General features: G+C 38.9%; 1 protein-coding gene across 3 annotated transcripts in view; it reads right to left on the reverse strand.

The window, feature by feature from the left end:
• Positions 1–19,610, reverse strand: part of LOC126867136 (5-hydroxytryptamine receptor 1A) — a 128,861-nt gene that overhangs the window by 44,310 nt on the left and 64,941 nt on the right. The gene's annotated exons all lie outside the window — the stretch shown is intronic.

Here is a 19,610-nt window from a genome sequence, read left to right on the forward strand (position 1 = left end):
TCAGGTAGTTTACGTTGGGATGGAACCAATTTTTTGGAGAGAGAAACATGGAACATTGGAAAGTTGCAGCGTTTAGAGGAGAAACGTACTTCTTTTCCAGCAGATAAATAGAGTTGACGTTGTTTAGAAAAGTATTATGAGTAAATAATCGAATAAAAATTGTTCCAATCCCCGGAGAAATTTGCAACAAGATGAATCAGCTTCGTTCGAAATTGATTGATCAATTAGTTTTCCAGTTATCGTGCGCGCCAGTTTGAAAAGTTATTAAACGTGGCGGTATTCAAAAGTTAATAAACCGCAACAAGTATAAATAAATAATCGAATAAAAATTTTGTTCAATCCCTGGCGAAATTTGCAACAAGGTGAACGAGCTTCGTTCCAAATTGATCGATCGATTAGCTTTTTTAGTTATCGTGTACGCCGCAGTTTGAAAAGTTATTAAACGCGACGATGCTATTAAAAAGTTTATAAACCGCAAGAAGAATAAAAAAAAATTACATCCGTCCTTGAGGACCATATTTACAGCCGAAAATGACTATGCAGCGGTCTGCCCAAAAAAAGAAGTTCATAAGATCACTTCGTCACTCCCCTGAGATTCTCAACACGAATTCACAAACGTTCAAAGTTTCTCGCTATTTTACCGCTAAAATCACGTTTCTTCTGAAAGCTTCGCGAGCCAAGCTGTACGTTCCAACGAAACCAATCTTCCAGAGATCTCAACGAGGATTTTCCCCGCCGGGAGGAACGGCGCAGCCACTCGACAAAATATTTGACGAGCAATTAGGAAGTTCGAATCCGGCGGCTGTGGGTTCCGACGCCCGTTGTCCGCAAAAAGCGCAAGCTACGCGCCAGGATTGATCGGAATCTCAGTGCGACGATGGCACGTGTGATTTCTCGTTCCGTGTTCGCGAGAGTTTCCGGCGGATCGGATTTCCGGGATCGCTCAGCGCGCGAGCGTCGCTTCGCCCACTCTCGCTTAGCTTTCCACCCTCGCGTTACTCCCCGCCCGCGTTTACTCGCTCAACTTCACCCTGATACTCGCCGTTTTTCGCCACTTTTTACCTCCACGCGGCACGCGAACCGTAAAATAATTTACTGTTAGCGAAATAGTTGGCCAGTTTGCTACAACGAACATCGACTGTCAACGTATCTCGTAGCGTAGATCGATTTTCTTCGAAATTTCTGCGATATTTCCAGTATATTATCCGTTGACGTAACTACTTTAAGAAAAATTCTACATCTTTCTTTACGTATATCAGTAACCTGGAGACTGCTATTACGCAGAAATATTCTAAATAATCTATTTGCATCCAAACGCGAATTAATCCGCGCGCTGCGACTGTCTTCTGTAACCAAACGCGGATCATTACGCGCGCTACGACTGCTTTTTATTTTATTCGCTAAGTATTCTTCAGATGTGAGAGATCACGTTTGACCCGTTTGCTAGCATCTCGCCTATATCAGTTTATTATTTTCTAGACAAGTCTTACTTTTCTTGTGAAAATCTTTTTAACTGCCACTAGGAGCAAGTACTGTCAATCTTAATTAAATTTAACAAATTCAAGTGTAAAAAATATTCTAATTCTATAATGTAATTTACATGTAATAACATTATGTATTGACCATTTAATTTCCTTTTTAATCTAAATAATTTTTTTTAAATAAATAATTTTTACTTTTTCCTCTGTCATAAAGAATATAAAATGCGATGTTTGCGAAGTAACATTGTCTACCAATCGTTTTGAACAGTAAATTTTCGATAAACTCCATGAAGAATTTCAATGTCATTTACTGCACCTACGACCGATCGCGCGCGGTGATAGAGACTCGAAGAAAAACTCTACATCTTTATTTACGTATATCCGTGACCTGGAGACTGCTATTACTCCGAAATATTCTAAATAAGGAGCGGTACATGTTATTGTATCGAGTAAACATTATGTTTTGGGTTGCAAGGTCTAGGAGCAAAGGAACTAATAAACAGATTTCTATTTATGTTCCCTGTAACCTCCAGCCAAAGCTACAAGCTTCACTTTTTTGGTAATGTCCTTTTGCTATAAATATACGAACGTGCTACCTATCATTCCATTGTCTAGTAACACTAAGAGAGTAAGGATGTGAATCAGCTTAAACTTATACATTATACTTATACCTTTAATTATTTCGATATACTTTTCTATTACAAATTCATCCACTCGTTGTTCAGTCAACCTCAACCTCAATATTATCTATACGCGGGTCGAGTTTTACAAAAAGTTCAAGCCTTACCGAGATGAAGATCTTCGTTCTTAAAGTAGAAACTTTAACGCGTAGTGGCTACAGCGAGCCGCTGTAAAAATGATTTGTCGTTTAATTACGGAGAAACTGTTCTTACAAAAGTTGGAAGAATGCTTTCTTGAAAAAAAATTATATTAATGCTTCATGGCCGTATTTACGTTGTAAAAGGATCTCGTGTAATAACTGGCAGCAGTTGGTGTAAAAGAAATTCATAGAAATCACTTGCTTCTATCGTCGTTGCGCGACAGTTGCCTCTGAAACTCTCAATGCGAATTCGGAAGCGTTTAAACTTTCTCGCTATCTTACGGCTAAAATCACTTTTCTTCTGAAACCTTCGCGAGCCAAGCATTCTCCACGATTTTTTCTCTTTTCTTTCCTCCTTTTTCCAACAAATTCAGCTCCGACCTGGCCGTTTTCGAACGAAAGTAACGTGAAACGCGTAATATCGGTAATTTCGGCGTCTAAGACGTACCGCGATGTGAAGTTCCATCGATTTCTCAATTGTTTGTTGGTGTGTGCGTGTACAGACAGCCAAGAAATTTCTTCCTACGAGAGGAATGTCAGCCATGCGCGAAGAATATGGCTTTCGAGTCTCGGCGTATTTTACTTTTGAAAGACGTTGTCGCGCTGCGAATACCTTAAATGGTATTCTTAAGGTATTTCTCCTCGTACAGTCGCTGGCGAAATTATAGCGCGCGGAAGCGTAACAGACTGCGTGTCAGCACACGCGGCAGAGAAGGAAACTTTTTGGAAAAACTGAATGCAGTAGCCCGCCTTTCGCGTAAGCTCGCGTGCCTTGTGTTATATCTGTGCACAGCGCACACTCGCACACGCGTACTTTACATTCGTCCAGAAATTTATGGAATTGCATATTTTGTATTTCTCTGTCTCAAAAATGATACCGGTCAGATCTGCCCATTTTTTAATAGAAAATTTCCAACACAGATTTTTTACATCGTTGAAAATCTCGTAAGAAAATTTTCGCTGTAATAAACGAAAATGTCATCTCGTTGCCAAACGCGATTGTTTCATTGTGTTAAATATGGAAACGTTGAATCCTTGAATCCTGCATCATTTTCTAACACGTAGCTAAAATTTGAAGTAATTAATTTGGTTGTCCTAAATAAGTTGGTGGTGTAATTATTGGATTCCAGTTGTTTCTTAATTAAAAAGAAGAAAAAAGGTCCACGTACAGAGTAAATATTTTTCAAATTCATTTTCCCTTTAATTACATTTAATTACATTTTTATTTATCTTTAACGTACTTACGGTATAGTGGTATAGCCACTTGTTAAAATCTTGTAATTTTTACACATTTTGAAATATTCATGAAATTCTGCACTCATTGAGCAGAGAATATTAGTATTTTAATAAATGCTATATTCGTTAACAAAGTATCGTTCATTCCGTTAAGTTCAATACACAACCTCGTATGAAGTTTATTAAAAGCTTTCCATAGCATACGAACAATTTCATCAAACGCATGTCAACGCCAATAACACCGGCAGAGACAACAATTTTAGAGAAAATAAATTATATCACTTCATATAGAACTCTGCATAACATTCAGAACTACCGTGAAGGATTATTATTATGGAACAATCGAATCTCTCCGTGATCGAACGTTTCAAATTGTCCTTATCGATCCTCGCAATCCATAATTACCTCTAGTGTTTATTTATTAGCCAACAATTATCTCTAGTGTTTATTTGTTCAAACATGGGGAATACAGTGGCTTGCGAAAGAGTTGGAACATTTACAGAAACCCTCTATGGATGATCGTGCGTGTCATACGGAATTTTTCGATTTTCACTTTGACTCTTTCGATTTCATCGACAGCGCGATAACAGTTAAATTCTTGTTTTAACGATTGAAATTTAAAGGAAAACACCGGAGGAAACTCAGCGGCATTGTAACGAGTAGATAGGAAATTTTTGTGCTTCTGTAGGAAATTTGAGAACGCAAAATTGTATGGAAGTTTGTTCGTATTTTCTATAGAAATTTCTACAGCTTCGGATTGACATGCTCCAAATCTGATCTAATCTAATGCACATTTTGAACGTTAAGCGGATTAAATTGAAAGATAATACGTTCTTACTTACTTTCACGAAACTTGGTTTTCTAAGAAAGATTTAGAAATGTCAGATTTTCTTCATAAAATACTCTGCATCGATTTCTCGAGACTCTCCGATTGATTTTTTTGTTTGGACTAAAACTAAGCTTCCAAAAGCAAGACCGAAGAAGTTGAACAGCAATAATTGAGAAAGTCGGTAAACTCCGTAATTACCGTAAATATATCTACAAGTAGAACGTAGAAATTTCATGGAAATTCACCGAGGACACCTCGGTAAATGGCGTTTCGTTTTGTTCAGAGGGTTTCATATTCGCGTCGGCGGTCGTTAAAATTAAACGTGGCGATCTTCTCGAGCGAAGACGGCCACCCGCTTAATGACATCGCGCATAAAAGGAAAACTGCGCGTCGAATTTATCGTTAGCCAGCAATTACAGGCCGAGTTGACAAAGTAAGCTGCGATAATAAAAATAAACGAGCGAACCGCGAATCTAAATAAACGTCGTGGTCCGTGGATTTCGCGAACCCGAGATTCAACGCTGTTCTACGAGATGTTTTTTTCGTGGATTTCAAAGGTACTTTCCGCAAGTACACGCAACGTTGACTAAGGTCGCAGAAACGACCAAGCAGTTGACTCAAAGCTGTAAATTTTAATACGGCGGTTCGAGCTTTTCGATGTTAACTATACGCGACTGAAACGCGTTATGAAAACAACAGATCTCGCAGGGGAATTTTTTAACATTTTCCAGGGGTGTGAAAATGACGAGAGAAATTGTTTATATACGTGGATACGCGTAGCATTTTATTGGACGATAAAACGTAATTACAGAAAAATGTGGAAGTTAATATGAATAATAATTGAAGCCGATGGATATGAAATCGATTGCAGTTTTCATTGTATGATGCGCTTTCTTCGAAGAGAATAAAACGTTCAAATAATTCCTGTAGAATATTTTGTTCCTCTATTATTCGCATTAACGTTAACGATTAGCGACTATTATTTGCAAATTGTATAATACAAAAGCCCTTGTAATATAAAACACGTTACGAAGCATCGAATAAGCCACTCTGTTAATTAATTTTATTATGTCTTTCTATCAGGACGAGGTTGTGCTTTGAACATATTTCGCGTTAGACACACAAAGATATATTTTTTCCATATTATCGCTTAACCTCGTCGATTACATAAAAATACATTCCTTTCGCATAAAATTCTTCTATTTCGATTCGTAGTTGTTCTTTATGAAAATTGATACGATTGAAAAAGGTGCTGGATATGGATAAAAAGGAGGACGTATTTTTACGCGAAGTGTTAAACGGTAAAAATTTTTACGATGTGAAATATTTAAAAAATCCGTAATATTTAGCATTTAATATTTTTCACAAGATGCTTTACAAGATTTCTTTCTTCTCAGTCGCCATTTATTTGAAAAATTGTATTAACACAGACGATGCATCTCGTAACACACGAAGAATATTTTTCCTACAATGAATACGTGTTAAAAATCGATGACTGTAAAACATCAAGCAACTATCCACTAATTTAGAGATGTATACATTAGACACTTCCTTAAGGGAAGTAATATGAGTCGGTTGTTCCATCCTCCACGCTAACATAATATACTTGAGCATACAGCGACACAGGTATGATCATAAATCAGCTTTCAAAGCGCGTCGAGTCTACCCTCTTCTCGAATATATCCACGTTCAGCAACGATAAAGCTCGCACGATGTCACGAACAATCACAGGAACATATCCTATCGCTGCTCCCGAAACCAGCAATAACGTCAAACACACTTCTCCGAAAATTGATATAAAACTCGAAGAACTTGTACACCGAAACAGAGTTTAAACTCAACGAGAGTGTGAAACCAAGATAGAGCGAGTAAATTGAGAATATAAATTCATCTGAATGTACAACCATCCACGAAAGTGTTTTTACACGCTGTAAAAAAAGAAACCATGTTTATTTACCGTGCTCAGAGAAAATCGCCAGATTAAGTTAAAAGTTTGCGTGGATTTTGAACAAAATTTTGATGAATTCATTTTCCTATAACAACTCTAAACTTCGTAACGTTTTGTCAATAAAATTACAGATATTTTTCATGCATTGGGACAAGTACAAGACGATCCGTACACCGTGTAGCTTGAAATTAGAGCTTGAAATCTCTTTCATCGGTAAAATTATAGCTATTTTTAGAATGTTTTTTTTTTATTTGGTTTTAAAGAAACGTTACCTGGCATATAGCACGTGATAGAGACTTTTTAACGTTTCTAGAGAAGTAGCGCAGGAACATCGTGATAAGTTTGCGTTACTCGAGTCTATAATTTCCGAGAGCAATCGCCTTGAAAGACGTAATACCTTCACTCACGCTATTACGGTGACGTATAACGTGCCAATTTTATGTTCATAGGCGTTTTCATGTCATGATAAAACAAATATAAAGAAAGTAGATTAAACTCGTGGCCAGATGTACTTTTATACATTTTTATCGGATCCCGGGGTTAATTTCAAAGATATTCTTGACTGGTTGTCGATAATGCAACGTAGCGCGGTTTATAATAGTCAATACGCAATAAATTATACGGAAATATTAGGAGGTGTTATTAACTCTAGAATATGAGACAGAATAATTGTCGGAAAATAATTTATCGCGCGAAAGTTTGCTATTTCGTGTAAATAACGTGGATAAAACTTTTTATATAAATAAATATTATTTAGCTGTGACTATGGAAATACCGTTATATCGTGACAAATATGTTTTCAAACTGTACAATGCATTTTTATGGGTAGTTATCGTTCTTTATCTGTGGCCGTTTTACCGCGCGTATAATCTCGATACGTTCGAACTTTTCATACGATCAGCTATCAAAGTGAGAAAAATTATAACGATGTTTAATCGTGAAATAAAAATTGGTTGATGTCATAAAGGATTAACCTATCGGCATAGACAAAAAAACCGAAACATTAAAAATTTCCACGGAATTTTAACGACACGACATAAAGAGAAAACAGCGATTCGAATGGAATAACGCGAGATCCACGAAGCTGCGTTAAAAACACAGAAATCGAATGGATTATTTCAGGCGAAAAATTTTAATATCGCATTCGCGCCTCGAATCTGCCGCGCGTCTGAACCCAAGCGAAATTTAATTTCTCGTTTCCGCGCATCTGCTTCGGCGGAATCGTTTAAATTCGTTTAATGCGCCGCAAGGAGTTTCATTTTACTTGTCACGTCTATCTTTTCGCGGCACCGCGAATCGAACGAAAGAGGCGTCGGCGAAATTTAAATCGAAAAAGAACCGTCGCCGCTACCTCGGGTCAGTTATTCGTCGCGATTTTCCGATCGTGGAAAAACTTTTCCAGAACCGAATTCGACTAGTTTCTCGGCCAACTTCCGTCTGCAATCGAACGATTCCTGATTCCGTAGCTTCTTCCCATCCTACGTCGCTTTTCCTTCAGTTTATTCGAGTTTCGTTTGAACTTTTTTAGTTACCAGTTACCAGTTCTTTTGCCGTTTTAAGAAACGCGTTCCTCGTCGACAAGACACCTAGCTCTTGCAATATTCCTTTCAATGTATATGTATGCAAATTCTATAGAATTCAAGCTACCCTCCAACCGACATATTTACTTTTGCTGTTGTTTCGGCAGCTATTTTACCGAATAGGTTAGATCACGAGAAAAGAGCGGTAATTTAGGACTTAGAAAATCGATTCTCAATTTTCCAGGTAAAATTCTTAGTAGATTCGTCATTAATTGTTATTGTATATAATTTAAGTTATCCCCAAAATAAAGTCGATTTTCCAGAATCGATCGTCTTATTTACCACAAGGATTCGGCGAATCGGTATGAAAAGGAACTTGTGTCGATGCAGGAATCAGGATAGCGAGTATAATTTTGTAGGCGATAAATTTCCTTCCGAAATGAATCCTCGAGAAGGCTGCTAATTTATTAGCAGCGAAGCCTTCGAGAACGTTCGAGCAAAGCTCTTTTTTTTTCTTTCTTTCTATGTCGCATCAACTACAAGATTTATAGCGACAGCTTAAGATTAACTATGTCGGTGTTACATTAATCCGTCGATTAATTTGGACTCTTTCACGAAGTCAAGTAAGTCGTGACTCTTCTCATTTTCCAAATTGTCCTTAAGCGAAGGTTTCGATCTAAATTTATCACGAAGATGTTGTACTTGAAGCAGCGTAAGAGCGGACGATCCGCTGCAGTTGCGAAAGAGTTCTCGTCGCATCGAACAATAAACATTTTTCGTCTGAGGCTTTGTTTTCGAGAAAATCGACTTTGAATTTTCGCTCGGTACGCGTCCACTTTATCACGTCTCGTTATAACGGATCTCACGGTAAATTTAAAAAGAAATTTTTTTAAAAATTAAAACAAAATTTTTTTATTCTATATTTTCGACTTCTTTTTTCGCGTAGAATCATCCCCTTTCCACCAGTTCCCCCTGTACCACCATCCCCTTGTACCACCAGTTACCAACCACCCTGTATATAAACAACGCAATATAATTCTACTGGCGAGAATGTTGAAGTAACTACTTCAAGAAAAACTCTACATATTTATTTATGTATATCTGTGACTAGAGACTGCTATTACTCAGAAATATTCTAAACAAGGAGAAGTGCATATTATTGTACCCTTGAGTATACATTATGTTTTGGGTTACAAGGTCTAGGAACAAAGGAACTAATAAACAGATTTCTATTTATGTTCCCTGTAGCCTCTAGCCAAAACTATAAACTTAACTTTTTTGGTAATGTCCTTTCGCTATAAATATATGAACATGCTCCCTATCATTCCACCGTCTAGCAGCACTAAGAGAGTAAGTATCTGAATCAGCATAAACTTATACATTATACTTATACCTGTAATTATTTCAATATACTTTTCTATTACATCCACTCGTTCTTCAATCAGTCAATCTGAACATCAACAGAGAACAATAATCACGACGAATTTGATTTGTCTTATCTTCGTTGATTTTCGTCTTAAATCGATCAATGAAAATGTTAAATTACTATCACGACCAGGTGAATTCGTACGTTACTAGCTATCGTCGAATTCATTTGAAAAATGTAGCCTCTTTGCAATTTCAACGGCCATTTATTCCGTAATTCGAGGATCCGACTATTCCGAAATCCTGAAGTGTCCCTCTCCGAGCTTCAGAGTGCGCATTTAACCTGCAATTTTAGAATCTAGTTACCCCAAAGCTCTCGAGCACGAAATTATTCAGCAATTTAAGAAGCTGGTTACGCGGACGTTTCCGGGTCGCGGTTATCGTGGCGACCGTGACAAAATTATTAAAAAAAAAGAAGAAGAAAAAAGAAAGAACGAAGAAAATAATCACGTTCCTCCTCGTTTTCTCTCTTCGTCCGCGGATAAGGAGAGAGTTATGAGGTCCTCATGCGTGGTTGAACGATAATGTGGTCGGCCTTGCTGGAGTTATTAAACATTTTTTCCATTAGGAATTTTTGTAATAATATTTCAGGAAGAGAGGAACGTACGCGTGGCCGGTAGAAAATGGCTTCAAAATGAAAGTATTAACCAGTGAAACATCTATTTCGAACTGTTCTTGTTATACTACTGGGACTCGTTAAAATCATCATAGATAACTAATAATAAGAAATAAATAAATTAGGAACACATACAAATTATGTTCTACTAATTAGTAGTACTACAAGTTACAGTAGAAAGATAGTTGATAAATTACTATTCGAGAGAATGAGAGATGAATTACGAAAAGAAAGATGGAAAGCAAAGGATGGTTATTTTAACGAGTTTAATATAATTCAAATGTTACCTAAAATATTGTTCGACAGATGGGCATATTTATGTTGCAACCAAAACAGGCAAACATTTGAATCGCTCACGTGTGATAATTTCTCGTCATGTTTCAATTTTCCGAATAGAGTTATGCGGGTTTCGCGGTTTCGTGTTTCAGTGGATAATTAGCGAAGCAAATTGAAACGTGTACGTTGATTGAAAAACACGGGAATTTTGTGAAACTTTCGCACGCGTTGTGCATCCATGTAAATCTATTAAAACTGTAACTCTAAACGGAAGCTTACCGCATCAAATTGATCCCAGCGCAAGGTTTACACGGTTACAGTTTCGCTTCTAAACTTAAGTTATTCGATAATATTTCCGTACAACAAATACCCGCTAAAATATCGCGTAAACTTACATAACAAGCTTCGCATGTAAATAATATTCTTCGGAGCAGGAAGCGTCATTTTTAGGCGACATTTAAGGTAAAACATTACCCGTCAGGTATAATTACAGGCATAAGATTATAACATTAATAGGAGAATTCAAATGTTCCGTCATATTTCTTGAAGAAAACCCAGCATAGTCTAATTATATTATTTATCAGTCTATCTCTTAAAATAATTCGCGAGAGACGATAACGTCTGAAATATTTAATAAGTAGCCAAAAAATATTAAAAAGTAACTTAAAACAACGACTCAAAGATAAGAACATTGAACCATTAAAGATACACATATATATATAAGAATAAGCCATCAGTACGTACACTGTGTAATTATTCTTGACGATGCAATCCACATTTTCATCAAACGGACCGCGGTTCCACGTGATTTAAAAGTCGACGCACACGAGCGACAGGTGTCAGTTTTGTAACCGCGTTTTAGCAATATATAAATTTATACGAACACAGGTTCACACATGACGCAATTTCTGATGGCAATTTGTCTTGTTTGTGCCTAAAAAAAAAAAAAAAAAAAAAAAAAACGTGGCTACGATAGACGCATGCAACTGGTGCCTACACGGTTGAAAGAATCTCCGCTATAAATTATGGCCTCGTGGTAATTTACTCTTTTTCTGTAAGTGTCTTAATATGCACAGAGGTGTATTTAAAATTCGCTGTCCACGATCGAATCGATATTTATGAAAGCCTGTCAATCTGCGCCACCGTTTGCAACAATAAATCCCGAATATGTACCATCTGAAGCTGCAGGATCGACCTTTCCGGCCCATTGTGTCCCCCATGATCGATCGGACGTGCATTCGTTTTCGTCGTAACTCGTTTCATAATAAAAACCAAAAAGAAAGGAAGAAAGATACGAAAGAAACAAAAATGGGGAACAGAAAAATGAAAAATATCGAGAAAAACGAGAAACGGAAACAGAAAGACAGGAGCAGCATCATTTCCGACCGGGACGATAAATTATGCTTCGGCGTATCCTTCCGGTCGTGGAAAATTTATATCCGTGGCTTGTAGAGGATTTCGTATGGTGAACGCGGAGCACGAAAATAGTACGCCAATGAAAGATATCGATTACGTCTGTGCAATTAAAAGCAGGTTCAACGATCTGCCCGTGTGTCACAAACGCTTCCCTCTTTCGATCCTCACGTTCTCTGGTTTTTACGCAAACAATAGGATATTGTTAGGAATCCCGTTTTGCTTCCTTGCCAACCCCTCCCGCAGCAAAACACAATGCCACGATCTCGACGTGGCTATCAGACCAAAGTCCAGATATATCGTTTAGGATGGCTGACCATCCCAAGTTTACGATGTGGAGTTCGCTACTTTTGAGAGTCCGAGTATTTCAATTTGTTTGGCCCCGTTGTTAACGCGTCAGCCGTAGAATTTCATACGTGAAATTCATGTAGTGTCGTTTAACGCAGCGTGATGCATCGCTTTTCATACCGACATCGGCCAAACGTGACATGTCGATTTTGGTAGAACTTCGTAAATTCGCAATTCTTTTTGTTCATCTGCGATATACGAGCTATTCTTTGAATTTGCAACTGGTCCGATCGGCTCATTTAGCGAATGCGATCTTGGCGATAATTCGGCGTGCGAGAAAGTGCCAAAGTCCAATGACAACTGTTATTAGATTTGGCTTTTACTCTGTGCACAGTTCCGAAGGTTTACAAGCTTTTAGTTCTCTTCAGCCGTCTTATCTCTGTTCGATCGTCGATGAGAGAGCTTGCTGGCTGATGTGGGTGGTTTTGCAGTCTGTGTTTATGCGCTGACGCGTGTTCTCTCGCATATTGGCGCACCCGTTCCACGTTAAGCTCTTCGTTCCTCGAATACCAAGAGGACTGCTGTTATCTTCCTAAGAGTTTTGCCTTGCAGTCGTTGAATACATCAGTTTTTGACTTTTAGCGCAACTTGGTAATCGAATTTCACAGATCCAGATCAGAGAGCTGCCAGTTTTGTCCAAAGTTCCACCCAGTTTTATTTCATTTATTTTCCAGTCGTTGCCTCTTAGCTCGTAGCTAAGTAGGTTCATAGCGTCTTAAAAATATTCAACGCGTCCTTTGTTTCGTACATTAGGAAAAGATAGGAATCCCTTCGTAGGAAACGTTGAAATTTCCGGCAAATGCAGACCCAGCGTTCGTTACCGTCTGATTTGATAAGACGGTCCAACAAGGATAAAACGAATCTAGGGATTGCAGGATCGAAATCGGACGAAGCTTTAATATTAGTCCACTTTAACGAAACGTCGGACGAACAGGGAGTGCTCGGTGGTCCTAGAGTTCGCGAGTGTTCTGAACTATGACGAAGAGCAAGAAAGTTTCCGGCACGCTGTCACAGTGAGCAAAAGAGCGTTCGCCGACGACCCTGACTTTGCTCCCTCTCTCTCTGTCACACTGTCTGTGTCTTTGGTTAGTCCTGTAGACCGTAGATGGTTGCATATTGCAACAGGCGGCGCAGCGTGGCGCGGCTGCATTATTAAGAAGTTGGTGTAACGCGACGGAGACATCGTTGCCGCAGCTGTGGTCGCCGGGAAGTTGCCCTCCTCTCAAGGAAATCTAATAAGCGAGCACAAGTAAATTAACCGAGCTAACTTTTAACCAGTCGAATAATCTCGTTCTTAGCGAATTGGTTTCGCTTTGCCGCGTCTTCACGAGCGCTCTCTGCGAGGTGAATTCGACGCTCGTGCAATTGATTTAAGCAGCCTAAAGGATATAAACGATGCTTTGTTTTCAAGGAAACTGAGTTGAAGATCGTAGGCGTAGAGTGAAACGAGCAGGTTTTTGTAGAATGGCGTCGTAGCGTGGTTGTGATTGTTGGAACTTTCGATTGGGATTACTGAGATCAGGGGAAATGTTTCTCTTCGGTCGTCCACAAGGTACCCTTCGTGTTGCAATCATCCTGAAAACTGACCTGAATTTTAATGGGTCGTCCTCCGTCGCTAGAGAATTCGAAAGAACTTGTTTTTGCAGTTAGTAGCTAATGGACGAAAATATTTTCTCGAAACTCGGAAAGCGCTTCTAAATTATTTTCACATTTTTACATAATAACTGGAGGAGACTAGCAGATACTGGGAAGGGAGGACGAGACGCAAAGACGGAAGACTTGTAGCGAGATACGGATATGGAAATCATTCTAAATCGAAAGAATATTGGAGGGAGAATGCGGAAAAGAAGCGTAGATTCTGAAGAGGGGGGAGACGAGACCAGTGCCGTGAGAAGACAAGAACGGAAGAAGACGCGAAGATGATATTAGGATCAATGGGTTGGAGAATAGAAATACCGGGGAGAACAGAGAGGATGAGACGATAGCTAAGGTAGGCAGGAAGGAAGAAGAGGGGAGAACAAAAGGGTTAGGAGCAATAGTAAGAAACAGAAATGAAAGAGGGACAGGAAACAATATTGAACATCGGAAGGGAGACGAATAGGAGGAAGAACGGTATAACAGAGAGAACAAAGGGAGGATTTTGGGTAAACGATAGGTGTTGTTATATGCAAATGTTGAAACTTTAGAATAGGCCGTAGGCGGAGTGTGGGAGGTAAACGTAGAAAATAAGAGGAAAATGTAAAGCCGGAAATACGTTCCAAACCGATAGACAAGTGGGCTATGCATAATAAATAAATAAATTACATGAACATATACTTAATAGAAAAAATATCATGGAAAGTGACTATAACGTTGAATCTTACGTTGAACCTCGATTTCGCGGATTCGGTGCACCTTAAAACAAGAGAAAAATGCAATTAACCGTCGCTTTAAATTTCTCTTACATCTCGTTGCTACTTTAAAGGATCCAAATTAAACTCGAATCTCCTGTACGTGACTGGCGTTAGACTGCACATTATGGAAGTGGAAAGAATTTTCATATATCTCTCATCGTTTCTATTTCATTTCAATTCTGCGCCGTTTTATCGAAGGATATCATAGCATTTTTTCGATTGTTTGTTCGACTATTAAAACGACTGAGAAGGTGGTGAATAGAAAAATTCTTGGAAAAACCAAAGGACGTAAGACGAAGTATCGAATTTTCGCAAGCTTAGTACCGCGACACGACGTTGTACGTCGTAAAATATTTCTCAAATCCTACGACGAAAGAACACACACTTACGCACAGACACGGACCCGAGTTAATGCACGAAGGAACGAGGAATTAGCTGTAGAGCTTCACGTGTCGAACGAAATTGCCATGGCTCGTGAAGGCTTGCATATTCATGGACCTGGATTATCATCGTTTACACACGATACTGCATCGCGCATTATTAATGTACTCTCCTTTGTCTAGTGATTTTCCCGTGTTCTAAATTCCTTCCACACCTCAGACACATCCCACTCTGTTGCTTCGGTTCTTCATGAACCAAACGTCATTTACTTCTTTATCAAAGATAGCGAACAGACCAACTTGAATTTCTACAAATTGGAATCAAATCCAGGCTTCGTTTCATAAGACTTGAACGCTATTCCTACGATACAGTGGTTCGTCCATTGTGCTTGCCAAATACTCGATCTTCACAAGCTGCTTTCGAACCAGTTTTCGGAACCAGTACTCACCGATTTCGAAAATCCACTTACAATTAGTAGGGCAATTTAGTTAATCGAATCTGATACACAAGCGACCGTATTGTACTGGAGGAAACATACCAAAACATACCAAACTGAATCGCCGTAGAGTCTCGATTATCCGATTATTCGATCTTCAGATAGACCTACCTCGGATAAAGATCTGTCAGTGTTCGTAAATCGTTTAACAAAGTCATAGAGGAGATTTTGACAATGTAACGTATTGTTCATGCATCCAGGTTTGATCAATTATCTAATCTATTATCTGCGAGAGTTTGATTAACCGTTTTCACGATAACCGGTTATTTACGTTTTCGTAACTTTCGTTTTAAAATTTCGACAAAAGTGAAGTTACGGTAAAGTTGAAAGCGTGCCGGACGCTATGAAAACTTCGATTAAACGGTACTCGGATAACCGAGACTCCGCTTTAATTCCATCCATCCACGTCAATTTATATTTCCAATATTTAAAATCCTGAATTTTCTATTGCATTCTCCCTCTGAAAAATGAAAAGCGTATAATTCAGAAGAACACAATTTGGTGGCGGAAACTATCCAGCTTTCCTTTGACACACAGCGCTCTCGTACAAAGTGACATTTAAACGTCGATTCGTGCCACGTGCGCCGTTCGAATCGAACGTAACAACATTTTCCCGGGTTGACTTCACTCGTCTCGATGCTCGCTGCGGTTTAGAATAGAACGGAGAAACGAGCAACAAGCCGAACGCGTTTCGTCGGGACAAAGCGACCGGTGGTTTTTAACATCGGCCAGTCGTCCATTCGACCATCTATTTCTGGATTTGCCAGGACAAATGTCTCCTGGGTGAATAACCGAGCGCGATTGTAGGTATTCAGGACTGCGGCGACATTCTGGTTGCCTCTCAGGTATGTCAATCGATACGTCCAACTGTATTTTTGCCAGTGTATCGATATTTTCGGCCGACCAGGTTGCTTTATTTCCGCGAAACGAAACGAGCTCCAACGAATTGGAGAAAGGATTGCGCGGGATTATTTTTTACGAGTATTAGATCCGTGCGAGGGGCGTGATTACTCTTCTTTCTTTCGTTCTTGCTTCGGTAAATTTGTCGGTGAGCCGATTAGAAATATTTCCACAGAGGAACAGTTAGCAGCGTTGGTTAATTTCTTAGCGAATTCGTTGGAAGTTGATATCTCTGGAAGATTGTCTTTTTGTTCTGTGAATTCTTTATCGTGTTTGCATTGTGAATTTGAAATATAGTACAGATCGTTTGTAGGATTTACTTGTAATATTAAAATAATATATGATCTGTGTTATGATAGAATATGGTGACTAAATGATACGTTTAAACGTCTAAACGTTTGACTTATTTGATTTATGGCGACTAAACACGCGTGATGTATATTATATTAAATATCATGTCGTTGTTAATTGTATGAAATGGAATAGCTATATTGTAATTACATGGAATTATTTCATACTTTTTGATGTTTAGTATCACCTTCCTATTTGCTTTTTAAATCAAACGCACGAGTAGGTAGGGGCACCGATATATGTAGAAAGCATTTTGAAAGTTTTTGATGAAATTAAAGTAGTAATATTCGTACGGCCGTTGATTAAAACGTTTCGACAAAATTTTTACTTTGATATGAAAATTTGGACAGAAAAATGACTAATTATTTCGTATTACTTTTGACGCGTTCAACGCGCGTTTTAATATTTGAAAAATGTGTAACATGCGAAAACTGTTGGCAGTGAACGGACGACACCATAATGTAATCATATTATAATTTACAGACTACGTAAAACTGCAATAATTAATTTAAGACAAAGTACATAAACCAGGCATGCAGCGAAATTAAAAAAGTTGTTTCTCCTTCCAACTTATTTCCTTTCGCCTAACGTAAACGTCGCACGTTTCGAAGAAATCTTAAAGTTCGTACGACGAATTAAATTCCTACCACGGAATAAATGGATAAATTAAAACGGGTGAACCTGTTTCCAGCGTCAAGAGGTTTCCATTAAAAACTCAATCTCCGATAGAACGATGATGGTGGCTCGTTGTTTAATAACGCGACGCAATTACCGGCCGATGTCAAGAAAATATTCCGTGATCGCTTTAATCTCGAGTGAATCCGCTGAAAACTTATGGCAAATCATTGATCGCCAGTCACGAACTCCAACCCGTGGTATTTCGCACTGGGAACGAGAACGGAAAGGAAACGTCGTTCCAAGAAACTCGTTGCTTGTGAAATAGTTGTGCGATGTCTGTCTCGTAGGAAGACGTTTTCCAGTCTTTCGTGTTATATAGCACGAACCAATGTCGGTCTTCTTTAAGCATTAAAAATCTCGTTAATACACCAGCCATATCTCGGCTCAACGGAACCAAACTGAAGCAGACTGGAAGAAATCGGTGATTTGTTTTCGCTAATAAAACGTCACAACGAGTATCATCCCTCGAGAGTATTTTATCGCATATCAGTCGCGTTCCGTAGATTTATGCGCCATTAAACTTCCCATGAACGCGCGTAAATTTGTAGTCTAATTATCATGTTCGAAGATAATTCTTTCTGCCTTTTCTCTTTTTTCTCTCTCTTCCCTTTTTCCTTCCTTTTTCTTTTTTTTTTTTTTTTTAAATTATCGGAGCAAGATTGCAACGCGACATAAAAACACCCCTGGATTTTTCGAATCTGATCGCGTGCACCGAGCGTTTCCGGTGCGTCACAAGTGTAACGATTCATTTCCCAGAAATTGCGCGACGCTGTTACCTTTTTCACGACGAAACTCGTGCGATACGGTCGTATTTACGTGTAATTGCTGTACATCGAGAATGCATGACCTATGCAAAGCTGAGTTTGTCGGAACCAATCGAATTTAATCACAGATCCAGTACGGCCGTATGGTCGTAATCGAACACGTAGTCGACAGACTTAAGTTCGTGACCCTCCCTCCCCTCCTGCTGCACCTCCTGAAAACGCGTTTCACGACCAAACCAGTGCTCTTAAAACGGTACCGTTTTCTTATCTGCGTCACGAAAGCCCTTCCGTGGCTTGGTTCGCTTAGTAATAGGGTTTTAGTGTCTGGCAGCGAATCGCATGGCGAGAAATGTTTCTTAGCAGAAGTGAAACTATCCGCGAAGTAGTAAAACTAGAAGCTGTGGAAGCTGTGGTTCGGATAATAATAAAATTCCCAGTTAACAGATCCGCTTCTTTCGCGCGGTCGCGAGTTCAGTTTTGCTTCTTGTATCGAGGAATTGATTCCATAAACGTAACGTAATAAATACGATACGATAAATATAAATATCACAAGAGCTGGTATTTGTAAGGTCGCCTACAGAAATCTTCATACAGCGTGTCTTTTACAGTACCTGGCTATCGCTTTAGGATCTGCAAATGTTCGATGGTCTTCACCTTTTCTTCTTTCTTTTTTTCTAGTTTAGTAAACTGTACTTTTTTCAGTGCGTTACGAATACGAAGCATTTTGAAATCTTATCAGCTGTGAGGCGAGACTAGATCATCGTGCAGAGTTTGAAACAAATGCAGGGAATTATAGGTATAGAAATTACAACGTAATCGGTGCACTAAATGTCTTGCAGTTTCTATAAATAATACCAGAGTCGCTTGACAATGTTCAATCGTAATCAGCACACTCCGATTACAAGCGAAACGTCGCGCTAACATAACGTGGGCCTTGGATCGATCAAGGGCCGCTCGCGTTAATACCACCGAACACGACTTTGTTGATAATCTACAAAAGTCAGAAAATTTTTATAACAAATGGAGGCTGTAATCTGTTCTGTTGGAAGGGTATATATAGTAGTATCGCTGGCTACAACGTAACTTTCGCCACACCCAGCATTGATAAATCGCCATCGTGTGTATCGTGTCGGTCGTACAATCGTGACACACGCGATAAGCGTCATTCGAATGTTATTCGTCAACCACTGGCTACGCCCCTGTCGTTCACCATCGGAACTGACATTTCTGCTATAATTATTGCAACCGCTACGTATATACAATCTATCGTACAATTAAATATTATTAGGAAGAAATTGTTTACGCATTTTCCAGCTGCAACAGACGGTGGAAGGTAGTTTCGTTAGAATTAGCAACACGATGATTAAATCATCGCTTTTGTGCTCGAAACGACATTAATACGAGCAACTGTACGTTTTCAGCAACTTGCAGAGAGGCTATTACGAGAAGAATTACCGATTTCGACGAAATTTACTTAATAGCATATTGCGTGTAACGTGATATGTGGCGGTGTATTCTATCAGCAAACGCAAGCTCTCTGTCCGAATCGATTTCACCAATAAATACAATCGATAAAAGCAAACTTCTATCTGTGAAAAGCAAACAAACGGCTGCGATAGCGTTACGTCAACGCTCCACAACTTTTAATATTCTATGTATTATTTTTCTCTGCTTTTACGAGGTTTTCGCTGCTGTATCACGCGAAACGATTGTCACGGACTTTTGGGTAATGCGA

This window comes from Bombus huntii, chromosome 6, assembly GCF_024542735.1.
Source record: "Bombus huntii isolate Logan2020A chromosome 6, iyBomHunt1.1, whole genome shotgun sequence".
NCBI classification, from domain to species: domain Eukaryota; kingdom Metazoa; phylum Arthropoda; class Insecta; order Hymenoptera; family Apidae; genus Bombus; species Bombus huntii.